We start from the raw sequence: 12,311 nt of genomic DNA, 5'->3' as shown, positions 1-12,311 counted from the left end.
AAAAGTGGGCGCACCCTGATTGGGGTGTGCAGATTGCGAGCTGATCGCGCTGTGCCTTTGTTCTGCATATGCATTTCAAATAAATCCTGTTGAATCCTGCAAGGTTGTTTGCCGCTTCGTGTGAATCTGTGCTCCAGGGACCCAACAGCAGATCAGGAAAATGTCCAACACCAAGACCTCCCTTAAAGCAGTAGTGGATCCTCAGATGGATTTCGCCAATGGAAGAAGAAGCCCCAAAAAAGTTAAATACGGAAAATAAATGGTTGAGATACTCAGACGTACTGACTGAGGATCAGGAAGGTATTAAGTTAAAACCGTTTGATCAAATTAAAGATAAAGTGAATTGGCTTCAATATTACCAAATTAATGAATTATTTAAGATTGACAAGAAAAATGGTTTTGCAACAGAAAAAACCAAATTGGAATCCTGCTGTGCAATTTGTGGAATTTCAACAACAACAACACAACAAAATACTTAATAAAAACAAGAACAGAATGAAACCAAACCAATCCCTACCCCTAATTAGGTATTATCTAGATAAAAAGCAAAAACTAAAGGACACAACTAATTGAAATCCATTCATTCCAATAGGCTTACTCTGAGTAGAATCTCACTGCATTGTCACTACAACTCCTTGCATTATAGTGTTTGGGTAATGTTAAAAAAAGAGACATATTTGTTCTGAAATCCACTGGGGAGGCATGTGTTGTTGTTATTTTAAGGACCCAAATAATAATCTTGTTTCTTTTGATTTTTCCATAATATCTATTCTTTCCTTGCACAATTAACTTATCCTCCCAACTATTTTCATCATATAAAAATAAATTATCTCCTTAATCTTGTAAATTCCAATTATGGGTGGGTTGGTTGGTTAGTTTTTCAAGGAAATTTTGAAGCTGGAGGTGTGTGTGTGCAGGAGGAAGTTGGGTGGGAAAAGTGCTGAGGCCCCCTTAAATGAAGAGAGAGAGAGAGAGAGAGAGAGAGAGAGAAGCAAAACTGACTTTGCCAGGACTTCTAGCGAGTCTCCAAAGAACCAAAAATGTCATATTTTTTCATGGGCATTTTTCTTTTTGCACAACAAGGGAGAGAAAGGAAGCAGTTGAAAATCTCAGAGCCAGAGAATATGGGGCATCTGTGGCCCTCCAGGCTGTTATAGACTCCAATGGGGGGAAGTGTGGTTTAGTAGTTAGAACACTGGACTGGGACTGGAGGTTTCGAATCCTTGCCCCTCCACTGCTCCCTGCTGAGCCCTGAAACTCACCCACGGGGATGTTGGGAGGGTGGGTAGGTGGCCGCCAGTTCTCTCAGCCTTGCCTACCTCATAGGGTCGTTGTGAGGACGGCAGAGATAACCACGTAGGCCGCCTGGAGGAAAGATGGGACATCGTTGTCCCTAACCATTGGCCCTGCTGGCTGCAAGCAGAGCGGTGGCTGCTTGTGAGCGAAGCCGTCGGGAATCTCGTACTCCCAGCAGGGTCACCCAAGGCAGTAAGGTCAAAGAAAATTAAATATGCTCAGAGTCCTGTAGTGATTTCATGCTCTTTATTGCAGCTTGTAAAACAGTGACTGAATTTCCCCCCAAACCTCAGGCTTTTATATACATTATTTACACAATGAGTCCCGTCTGATTGGCTGATTCTGCTTCCCTCCTGGAGCCTGATTGGTCTTTTCCTGCAAGCCAATCAGTTCTTGCATTTTAGGATCCTACTTGCCTATTCTTCTAGGATCCAAGCTTAGTCCATAACAGGGAAGGAGCTAGACAAAGAATGATCCAAGAAGTCCTCAACAGCAGAACAGGCGGATGATAACAAGCAGTGTGTTACAACGGCTGTGAAGATGGATGAAGGCTGCAGCAGATAGGATCCACCAGTTCATCGTGACTACTCATGCCATCAGAACAGAGCCCTACTGCGAAGACTGTACTTTGGTCAGCATGCACTGATCTACACACATAAAACAAATTCACGCACAGGCGTCTTCCAAAAACCCAAGCCAAACCCCAACCCCTCCCCATGGCAATCAGCAAATGGCTACGGGGGCAGGAATGTGAAATCTGGAAGCCCCTAGCCATGAACCGACACATGGGCGGTGGATACAAATTCAGTCGTTCTGACTCAAGGATCGAGGCAGTTGAGCAGCTCAGCATCTGTATCCATGACTGAGCAGCCCTTTTTAGGATCCACTCTGCTCACCCCGAAAAGGGGAAGGGGCTGGAAACGGTGCCCTAAACATAGTCTGCCTCCCTTTTCCCCTGACTGGATTACCGTGCCCAGTGGGGTCACCACCTAGGGGTCGTAAAAGACAATTGAACTTTGGAACATGGAATATGTGGACCAAAATGAACACTCAAGCCCTTCAAGCTCCCATTAAGTGGGATTGCTTCCAAACTACTTTTAAGGACCACCTACTTTCAGAATTCCCTGATAACATCGAGGAACACTGGACCAATCTAAAAACATCCATTATTGCAGTCTGTGAATAAACTATTGGATACCAAACCAAGAAACACCAGGACTGGTTTGATGAGAATGATAGTGAGATTGAATGCATGATTGACAAGAAAAGGAAGGCATTTCAGATCTGGCAAAGAGAAAGAAACTGTGCCACTAAGAAAAAAAACCTATGCCAATGCTAAGAACCAGAGAACTAAAAAACACCTGGTGGATAAAAAAAAGCTCAAGCGATCCAGCACTTAGACGACACTCATGATGCACAGAGTTTCTTTAAAGCCACACAGACCATCTATGGACCAATAAATCATGGCATATGCCCCCTACACTCAGCAGATGGTACCACACTTCTAAAAGATAAAGAAGCTATTGCACTGTGCGTTTGGATTTGATATCCCGCCTTTCACTCCCCTTCAGGAGTCTCAAAGAGGCTAACATTCTCCTTTCCCTTCCTCCCCCACAACAAACACTCTGTGAGGTGAGTGGGGCTGAGAGACTTCAAAGAAGCATGACTAGCCCAAGGTCACCCAGCAGCTGCATGTGGAGGAGCGGAGACGCGAACCCGGTTCCCCAGATTACGAGACTACCGCTCTTAACCACTACACCACACTGGCTCTCCTTAACCACAACTCCCCCATAGCTGCTGAGGTCCTCTCACAAATCCGCAAAAACAAATTAGAGATGAGCTTGCTGTATCTCCAAATCTGGGAGAGTTGTGTACAGCTATTAACCAAGTGAAAAACAACAAAGCCAGTGGACCTGATGGGATACCTGCTGAAATCTTCAAAGTGGGTGGAATTGAACTTACGCGACAACTTCACAAGCGCATCAAAAAACTCTGGGAGAGAGAAGCGATCCCAGCAGACTTCAGGGATGCCAAAATTATCAATCTCTTTTTAAAAAGGTGACAGAACTGATTGCGGAAACTATCAAGGCATCTCTCTATTAGCTGTGGCCGGCAAAATTCTTGCAAGGATCTTAAAAAACCGTCTCTTAACATTATCTGAGGTGACCCTTCCTGAATCCAAAAATGGTTTTCAGCCTTCTAGGGGGACAGTGGACATGATTTTCACAGCTCAACAACTTCAGGAAAAATGCAGAGAGCAAAACCAACCTTGGTACTCACACCATGCCGCCAGCTCTAGTGGTGCAGCCAGCACCTCAGAGGCTCCCCTTGCTTGCTTCTGAGAAGAACTGGCTCTGCATTCCATACAAAATGTTGTTGTGCCTGCTGTTTGCTACAGAGACTGAAGATTCCTTCCCCCAGGTTTTGGCCCTGCTCAAGAACCAGTTAAGCACTTCCATGCCCCATTCATTTAAACTGCTGAATAAACTTGGCCCTTCCATCAATCCCATTGAAATCTATAACATTATTCAGTTGTGTCTCAGCATATTTATGGGAAATGTCACTATTACAAAGAGTTTGGAAGAAGAGTTTGGACTTGATATTCCGCCTTTCACTCCCCTTGAGGAGTCTCAAAGCAGCTAACAATCTCCTTTCCCTTCCTTCCCCACAACAGACACCCTGTGAGGAGCTGCTTGTGGAGGAGCGGGGAAGCGAACACAGCTCACCAGATTACGAGTCCACCGCTCTTAACCACTACACCACACTGGCTCAAAGACTAATAGATGGCAGCTATACATAACCTTTAGCTTAAAAAATAGCAACAATATCTATCAAATGGAACAGTGCAGTGTACTAGCTAGTGTCATAGAATCATAAAATCATAGAGCTGGAAGAGACCGCAAGGGCCATCTGGTCCAACCCCCTGCCATGCTGGAACACACAAGCAAAGCACTCCTGACAGATGGCCAGCCAGCCTCCACTTAAAAACCTCCAAAGAAGGAGACTCTACTACTCTCCGAGGTGGCATATTCCACTGTCCAACAGCCCTTACTGACAGCAATTTCTTCTTAATGTTTAGGTGGAATCACTTTTCCCATAGTTTGAATCCATTATTCTGCATCCTAGTCTCTAGAACAGCAGAAAACAAGCTTGCCCCCTCTTCAACATGACATCCCTTCAAATATTTAAACATGGCTATCATGTCACTCCTTAATCTTCTCTAGATTAAACAAATCCAGCTCCCTAAGTCTCTCCTCATAGGGCTTGGATTCCAGACCTTTTACATTTTGGTCACCCTCCTCTGGACATGCTCCAGCTTGACAATATCCTTCTTCAACTGTGGTGCCCAGAACTGGACACAGTATTTCAGGTGTGGTCTGACCAACCAGAATAGTGTGGCAGCATTGCTTCGCTTGATCTAGACACTATACTCCTACTGATGCAGCTCAGAATTGCATTGGCGTTCTTAGCTGCCACATCACACTGTTGACTCATGTTCAGCTTGTGGTCAACTAAGACTCCCAGATCCCTTTCACAGGTACTGCTGTCAAGCCAAGTGTCCCCCACCTGTGCATTTCATTTTTTCTATCCAGGTGTAGTACCTTACATTTCTCCCTACTGAACTCCTTATTGTTGTTTTGGCCCAGCTCTCTAGGCTATTCAGGTCATTTTGAATTCTGACCCTGCCCTCTGGTGTATTAGCAACCCCTCCCAGTTTGCAGTCATTTGCAAATTTGATTAGCATGCCCTCTATTCCATCATCCAAATCATTTATAAAAATATTGAATAGCACCAGGCCCAGGGCAGAACCTTGTGGAACCCCAATAGTCATTTTTTTCCGGGATGAAGATGAGCCACTGATGAGCACTCTTTGGGTTCAGCCCATCAACCAGTTACAAATCCACCTGACAGTAGCTTTGTCTAGCCCACATTTTACTAGCTTTTTTGCAATAATATCATGGGGGACCTTTTCAAAGGCCTTACTGAAGTCAAGGTAAGCTGGTACAAGGGAAAGCAGGATTGTAATTACCGTAAAAATTACTGATCACTTTGGATCAGCAGTCTCAATACTATGTGGGGAGAGCCACGTGTTCCTTTGGAAGGCAGATGGAATACAGTGTGATATACGGGCAGCTGTTTTAAAAGATGTAACTGTAGCTTAAAATCCAGTATCAGGAAAAAGTAAACATAGATGGTCCCTGTGTGGATAGTCACGTCTGCATGATGGGGCCACCTCCAGTGACCATGTGGCCTGATATAAGAGGGTTCTGAAAGTAGACTGATTGAGAATGACACACACCTAGCTTTTGCTCTTCCATTAACAGGGTGAGCTGAAGCAAATTCTTGCCTCCCTTTGGGCTTAGCAATACTTCCTACAGCATTCTTGTTGAAGGGCATTGGAGAGTTAGGTGAGGGTCACTTTTCTGTTTTTCCACCAAATCCCCAGACAAGAATGCTACAGCATCAGCCCCAAACACTCAGTCTCATAACAAAAAATACTCAACGGAGTTAGGGCTGAGGGTAGGGGAGGTACAATCATGATCTTTCCAGTCCTCTAGAAGCTGACCCTTTTGGTCATTTTGATCATGGAGCCAAATATCTCTTCCCAAGTTTTAAGAGTCTAAACAAGTAAAGAACAAGCTTGCCCTTTACATGCAAAAGCCTTGAAATTCAGCCCATTGGGCAACAGATCATGGGGCTGGGAGGAGGGAGGTAAGGACTAGCACATTCTCTGCCCTCCACCTCCAACAGCTACACCTGAAATATTCATGATGGGGTTCGATTTGAGAAGCTGAATGTTTATAAAGGCACTTAGCCGATTTCTACAGAAACTGCTCTATGGTCTCTGTGTTGGGAAATGGGAACAGATCTTGCTCATCACCAACTTTCCCAGTTGCAGTTTGCAGTTTCAAAATCTATTTGGCCACAGTGGATTGACAGTCTGGACACACGAAAACCTCTGGAAAATCTTTTGAATCAATGCCTATCCGAAAGCAGTGGTATTATTTCCAATTCTAGGTAGTTTGCTATTGGACAAAAACCATATATTTATATAGATTTCGTCTACTATATATTACTTCCGGGTTTCACCACTCGCACATGCGCAGAAGCGCCAAATTGCGCCTGTGCAGGCGTGGCGCTTCAGGATGCGAACGCTGTGGATTGCGGACGTGCCTCAGACACAGGTTATGTCTGCAACCCGAGGTTCCACTGTACCATAACTCTGTTATGATGGACTTAAATTCTGTCCTTTCACTGATTTAAATGTTTGCCATACAGTCTTTCTTGAATCTGGATATTAGTTGACAGTATGTAAGCAGTTTCATATTTTTTCTCCTCTTTAATACTTTGGCATGTATTTGATCTGTTCTTGAAGATGAACCATATATTGGTACAATATATAGTCATGTATTCTCCTATCGGCTCTAATAATAATGTTCCAGTGGTGACATTACAGTGCAGGTAAGGGCATTTTTGTGATTTTTGTAGTGCAACTCATGATTTTTGTGGTGCAGGGTGTGCCCCTGGCTATGATGTGTGATTTGACGGTGAGTTTTGGAGCCCCAATGTGAAAAGAGTGAGGATCCATGAGGATCCGTGCTTCAAAACCACGTTTTTGAGCCATGGAGTGGCCAGGAAACTGTGGATCTGAGTTTTTTTTTTTTTGTGGTGCAGGCATAATGTGTGATTTGATAGTGAGTTTGGATTGCCCCAATGCAAAAAGCATGAGGATCCATGAGGATCCGTGCTTCAAAACCATGTTTTTGGGCTACGGTGTCGCCAGGAAGCCGTGGATCCGTGATTTTTGTGTTGCATGCTGTGCCCATGGCCATGATGTTTGATCTGATGGTGACTTTGTGCTGATCTAGTGCAAAAATCATGAGGATCTATGAGGATCCGTGCTTCAATACCACGTTTTTGGGCCATGGAGTGGCCAGGAAGCCGTGGAGCCAAGTTGTTTGTGGTGCAAGCTGTGACCCTAGACATGATGTGTGATTTGACGGTGAGTTTGGATTGGCCCAATGCAAAAAGCATGAGGATCCATGAGGATCCACGCTTCAAAACCACGTTTTTGGGATACGATGTCGCCAGGAAGCCGTGGATCCGTGATTTTTGTGTTGCATGCTGTGCCCATGGCCATGATGTTTGATCTGATGGTGACTTTGGGCTGATCTAATGCAAAAATCATGAGGATCTATGAGGATGCGTGTTTTTTAACCATGTTTTTGCTCCATTTCGGCAGCACGAAACTGTGGATGCGTGGTTTTTTTGGTTCTGCTTACAGACTAAAAAGTGGTCTGCAGTATCATGGTGTTTTTATTTTGTTTCACTATAAAAATCATATGAATTCATGAGGATCCATGCCTCGGATCCATGTTTTTGTGGTGCTGCATCCACGTTTTTGATAGTCCAGTCTGTAGGCATGCCTTCCAGGTGTGATTTGACACTGCATTTGTTGGAGTTATTTTTTAAAAAGTGGAGGATCCATGAGGATCCGTGTAGATCCACCTTTAACCCAGACCCAAGTGCACAATTATCAAGAACAGAATCCTACACAGGAGTAGACCCACCAGTTAGGCTTTAGTGGGTCTGCTCTGGAGGAGGCTCTGAAAAACGGGACGAGAGCGTGCATTAAGACCGGCCAAGATCATGCGAACAGAGTCAATATTTTAATTAATATTGGTTTATTAATTGGTTTATTAATTACAAGCAAACAGCAAAGAACCTGCACAAACAATGCTAACACCAAACCCTACGTATAGTAAGTAAAATAGAAAAATCGCCACCCGACCCCACCCCCACCCATCGTTACCCCCCTCCACCTATTTCCCCTATTCTTCCTAATGTCTCAACAAATGAAAATGATTTGTAAAAATGTTACATGGGGGGAGAAAACATGAGAGAGAGACATTGCACACTTTTGTAAATCAACAAAATCTTAAATAAATAAATAAATAAATAAATAAATACTAGTCATAAAAAAGGGCCTCCTCACCTGAAGGACATCAAAGCCCACCTGAAGTCCCAAAACAAAACTATCATATCCTGATCCACGCAGATCCATCCGTGTATGGAGCGATCTGCGTTGATCTGGGTCTGATAGTTTACGACTCCCTGTTGTAGGGTATAACATGTATAATAGTATGTTTTGGGACTTCAGGTGGACTTTGATGTCCTTCAGGTGAGCTTTGGGGCGTACGGCTTTCCTCCATCTCTACTGCGCAGGATTCCTTGGGAATGACAAGATCACTTGCACAGCTTTCCTCCATCTCCACTGTGGAGGATTTCTCTTGAATTACTAGATCCAGCAAAGAACCACACTTCGAACAAATAGTTTGACTCTGGCTTTTCATCCCACTTCCTGGGGTAATCACCACTACAGTTTCTATTAGAGATGTATCTGTTGTGGAGGTCCTGATGCAACATCTCTCCATCCCAACCAATGCTGCACTCAGCAGCTGGAAACCCGCAGCGATATAGCCTAGATAAATAGAAGGTCCAATATGCTGCTCGCTGGGAATTTGAGGCAATTCAAAAGTTTCGGGGAAGTCAATTTCCCCATTTTGTAAGACAGCAGACATGTTCCATACCACAGAAATCAGGACGAGTATTCCTGCAGATAAGTTCAGCAGAGCTCCAAGCCCAAAAAAGGTTAAGAGAAAATCCTTGTGTTTTCCGGGCTCGAGCACATTGGAAAGAGCAAATGACTGTAATACAAGGGCTGCTGAATTCATAACGGCAGCTAAGACCATTAAGTCCTGAGCAATAAAAATTTCCCTCGGGAGGGTTGGATATTGCTCACTGAGATCTTCACAATGGTAATAAGAGTTGCCGTCGTTAGAAGGGTCTTTCCAAAAGCAGGCATCCCAAATTCCAATCCAGATGTTTCCAGAGCCGATTCCCTTGACGTTTTCCACACGCCACACTCTCCAGTTGACACTGAGTGTGGATGCAATGCACATCGGCAAGGCCAAAATATCCATTAGGAATGCGGATAATTGGAGGCAGGACACGAATCTCAGCCACCTGACCACCAGGGAGTCTTCTTTCACCCGCATGGGGGGTTTGGCCAGGAGGGGACCCAGGAAGACATTGGCAGACATCCTGGAAACAAAAGAGAAGACAACATGCAGTGAGAGAGGGAATAACAAGCATGTCTAGTCATTGAAGGACATCCTCCCTCCTGCATTCTTCCTTCCATGCACAGAAAGAAGCAGCAAAAGAAAGTGTTCCCCTGCTCTCTCCCACCCCCTGGTTAGGTAGAGACATCTGATCCAGAGAAGCCGCAACTCAGACTTTCTTCCAGCACACTGCAACTGATTTAATCTACTGTTGCATTGTTCCTGTGAAAATGGCCAGAACCTCAGCAACCTGTTGTGGATGGGAAGCTGCTCATGATTTTGCTGTTTTGTGGGTTAAGCCACAGAGCCTAGGACTTGCCGATCAGAAGGTTGGCGGTTCGAATCCCCGCGACAGGGTGAGCTCCCATTGCTCGGTCCCTGCTCCTGCCAACCTAGCGGTTCGAAAGCACTTCAAAGTGCAAGTAGATAAATAGGTACCGCTCCGGCGGGAAGGCAAACGGCGTTTCTGTGCGCTGCTCTGGTTCGCGAGAAGCGGCTTAGTCATGCTGGCCACATGACCCGGAAGTTGTATGCCGGCTCCCTCGGCCAATAAAGCGAGATGAGCGCCGCAACCCCAGAGTCGGTCACGACTGGACCTAATGGTCAGGGGTCCCTTTACCTTTACTGCAACTATCCTTTCCCACTGAGCATAAACACACCTGACGGCATAGTGAGGAATGTTTAATCCATAAACTTACGTGAAATGCCTTCCTCAGCTAGAGACTGGCGTGCCAGGAACAGAGCAGATATTTGCTAGGTGCTCCTGAGCCTCAAGAAGACTGAGCTGTTGGCCACTGAGCTGACATTCGCCTGAGCAGCCGGCCAGCCACAGCAGCAACTGCTCTGCAGAATTCTTAGGTCAGTTACAGTCCAGTTAGAATCCTGACAACACCACAAATCATAACTCCAGGGTACTGGTCATTTGGAACATCAGGAAAGTGGAAAATGGGAGGGAACTCAGTTCCCTTCTTTCCCAAAACAGAGTGTCTTTTCCAGGACACTGTGCAGTTAAAACACGTTCTTCCAGAAGTCAGATTCAGAGCAGTTCCAGCAGTAAAAATGGTGATACTGTATGTGTATCTCAGCACAGATTTGTTTGATGGGCCTGAATGCATTTCATAAAGGATCTCCATGTACAAGAAAGGCTAATAGCATGAGGCCCTGAACCATAAGAATTTCCTTGGCAAAATTATTGAAGACTCCTTACAAACCTCTCATTCTTCTTCCCCATCACATCTTGTTTGGACATTATAGTACGGGAGAAGATCTTAGCTCTTTTCCTTTGCACTGGGACGACATGGTACCATATCGCAGCATCTATTAACAGGCCCCCCCCCAAAAAAAAATCTCTGAGAATTCCAAAGAGCTCAATATGGTTTCCAGAACCCTAAGAAAGCTGCAGTTCCCAGCACCTTTAACAAACTACAGTTTCCAGGATTCTTGGTGTACGGTACGGCTACCGGCGTTGCAAAGCCAAGTTCACAGTCCTAAAAAGAAAGCTGGTTTATGCAGGAATATAGGTCCCCAATTAAGGGCTGCTTCAAGCAGGAAGATGGAGAGGCAGTGTGGCCTAGTGGTTAGACTGCCAAACAAGGACCTGGGAGGCACCGGGGTTCAAATCCCCCACTCGGCTATGAAGCCACATCTAAAAGAGCATAGAAATAAACAAGAACACAGAAATAAAGAAGACCACGAAATGATACAAGCATGTCCCCCCGCTTTGCAGCCTCCTTTGAACAGATGTGAGGAGGCTCGGTGTGCCATCCTGCCAAGAGCCAGGCAGCTGGCTTAAATTCTGCTCAGCTGGGCGGGATTTCAGGCAAACCCCACCCTGATTCAAAAGCAGGTTTGTCTGGATCTCTCTCCTAAACAGTCCCCCTTCTTCGTTTTAGCAGGGAATCCAGTCTCATTCAGGCAGGGGGCTGCCTTGAATTTCCTGCTGAAACCCCCAAGTTGTCCAACTCTATTTTAGCTGAAATCCCATCTTGATTGAGGAAGGGGGTTTGCATTAGAAGTGGGACGGGCGGGGAGGGGGAATAGTTTCTAGCAGCAGTACCTCCCCAGGTGTTTTGAGGACCTATTACTAATTGATTTTCTATACAAACCTTTTGCAAACAGATCTTTTTTTAAAAAAGAAACACTGTAAGCCACACATTTCCTGTGAATTACCCTCCATGACCATTGGAGTGGCCAGGAAGCCGTGGAGCCAAGTTGTTTGTGGTGCAAGCTGTGACCCTAGACATGATGTGTGATTTGACGGTGAGTTTGGATTGGCTCAATGCAAAAAGCATGAGGATCCATGAGGATCCGTGCTTCAAAACCACGTTTTTGGGATACGATGTCGCCAGGAAGCCATGGATCAGTGATTTTTGTGGTGGATACTGTGCCCATGGCCATGATGTTTGATCTGATGGTGACTTTGGGCTGATCTAATGCAAAAATCATGAGGATCCATCAGGATGCGTGTTTTTTAACCATGTATTTGCTCCATTTCGGCAGCACAAACAGTGGATGCGTGGTTTTTTTGGTTCTGCTTACAGACTAAAAAGTGGTCTACAGTATCATGGTGTTTTTATTTTGTTTCACTATAAAAATCATATGAATTCATGAGGATCCATGCCTCGGATCCATGTTTTTGTGGTGCTGCATCCACGTTTTTGATAGTCCAGTCTGTAGGCGTGACTTCCAGGTGTGATTTGACACTGCATTTGTGGGAGTTATTTTAAAAAAGTGGAGGATCCGTGTAGATCCACCTTTAACCCAGACCCAAGTGCACAATTATCAAGAACTGAATCCTACACAGGAGTAGATCCACCGGTTAGGCTTTAGTGGGTCTGCTCTGGAGGAGGCTCTGAAAAACGGGACGAGAGCGTGCATTAAGACCGGCCAAGA

The 12,311-nt window shown here is 45.1% G+C and overlaps 1 protein-coding gene across 2 annotated transcripts in view; it reads left to right on the top strand.

The window, feature by feature from the left end:
* The window catches only part of LOC307210707 (claudin-34-like), a 219,286-nt gene that overhangs the window by 120,737 nt on the left and 86,238 nt on the right, over positions 1–12,311 (top strand). The window contains exon 1 of one of the 2 annotated variants that reach the window (XM_079966849.1): positions 923–937. The exons of the other annotated variant lie outside the window; for it this stretch is intronic. The gene's annotated coding sequence lies outside the window, so the exon portion shown is untranslated. Of the gene's footprint in view, positions 1–922; positions 938–12,311 lie in introns of those variants that run through there. 2 annotated transcript variants of the gene reach the window in all.

This window comes from Podarcis cretensis (genome assembly GCF_951804945.1).
Source record: "Podarcis cretensis genome assembly, chromosome: 2".
NCBI lineage: Eukaryota > Metazoa > Chordata > Lepidosauria > Squamata > Lacertidae > Podarcis > Podarcis cretensis.
The sequence above is the reverse complement of the archived record's forward strand: the minus strand, read 5'-3'. Positions and strand labels throughout refer to the sequence as shown.